This window comes from Gracilinanus agilis, chromosome 3, assembly GCF_016433145.1.
Source record: "Gracilinanus agilis isolate LMUSP501 chromosome 3, AgileGrace, whole genome shotgun sequence".
In the NCBI taxonomy this organism is placed as follows: domain Eukaryota; kingdom Metazoa; phylum Chordata; class Mammalia; order Didelphimorphia; family Didelphidae; genus Gracilinanus; species Gracilinanus agilis.
In genome coordinates this window covers 488,409,115-488,410,745 of record NC_058132.1, presented here as the reverse complement: position 1 = coordinate 488,410,745, position 1,631 = coordinate 488,409,115, and positions in this window count along the sequence as shown.

Sequence of the window (1,631 nt, the reverse complement as noted above, 5' to 3'; positions counted from 1 at the left end):
TAATTATTATTTTTATTGCATTATGATCTGAGAAGGTTACATTTATTATTTCTGCTCTTTTGCATTTGTTTGCAATATTTCTATGCCCTATTACATGGTCAATCTTTGTGAATGTACCACCTGCAGCTGAAAAGGAGGTGTATTCCTTTTTGTCCCTATTTATTTTTCTTCACATATCTATTAAATCTAATTTTTCTAGGGCGTCATTCACTTCTCTTACCTCTTTCTTATTTATTTTTTGGTTTGATTTATCTAGACCTGAAAGAGGAATATTTAGATCTCCCACTATCATGGTTTTATTATCTATTTCCTTCTTGAGCTCTGCCAGTTTCTCCTTTATGAATTTGGATGCTTTGCCACTTGGTGCATACATATTGAGCAGTGTTATTTCCTCATTGTTTATACTGCCTTTAATCAGGATGTAATGACCTTCCCTGTCTTTTTTAATCACATCTATTTTTACTTTGGCTTTGTCAGAAATCATAATAGCCACTCCTGCCTTCTTTTTCTCATTTGATGCCCAAAAGATTTTGCTCAAGCCCTTAACCTTAAACTTGTGTACATCCACCCGCCTCATATGTGTTTCTTGTAGACAACATATGGTAGGATTTTGGTTTCTGATCCACTCTGCTATTTGCTTCCGTTTTATGAGCGAGTTCATCCCATTCACATTCAGAGTTATAATTATAAGTTGTGCATTTGCTGACATTTTCGTATCCTCCCCTATTCCTATCCCTTCTTCTTAAACTATTTCCTTTTAAACCAGTGGTTTGCTATTAAGCCGGTGTCCCTTATCCCCTCCCTTGATTAACTTCCCTTTCTACCCCCTCCCTTATTATTCGCCTCTTTTTGTTTTTAAAGGTCTAATGAATTCCCTCCCCCTTCTTCTCCTCTCCCTTTTTTGACCTCCCCACTCTCCTGCTCCCCTTGATTTATCCCTTCTGACTTTCTCAGTAGGGTTAGATAAGAATTTTATATCCCAATGGATAGTATAGCTACTCTTCCCTCTCCGGGTTGATTACACTGAGAGTAAGGTTAAACATTACCTCTTAATGCTCTCTTCCTCTCCTTCTTATAATAGTATTTGTCCCCTCCCCTTCCCGTGTGTGTGTAATAGAATATCCTATTTTTCTTATTCTCTCAAGTTTCTCTTGGTGTCCTCTACTATTCACCCCCTCTTTCCCACCCCACCCCATATCATCTTAGACCATTTAGTATTCCACCCTCTCCCTATGAATTATTCTTCTGATCACTATAGTAGTGAATACTATAATAGTGAATAGAGTTCACTAAAGAGAATTATATATAGCATTTCTCCACATAGGAATACAGATAATTAGATCTTACTGAGGCCCTTAAAAAGGCAAATTTAAAAATTATGAGTTTTCTTTCTTTCCCCTCTGTTTCTTATTTACCTTTTCATGTTTCTCTTGATTTTTGTGGTTGGATAGCAAACTTTCCATTTAGTTCTTGTCTTTTCTGTGCAAATACTTGGAAATCTTCTATCTTGTTGAAAGCCCATACTTTCCCCTGGAAGTATATAGTCAGTTTTGATGGGTAGTTGATCCGTGGTTGCAGGCCCAGCTCTCTTGCCTTTCTGAATATCATATTCTAAGCCTTGCAGTCTTTTA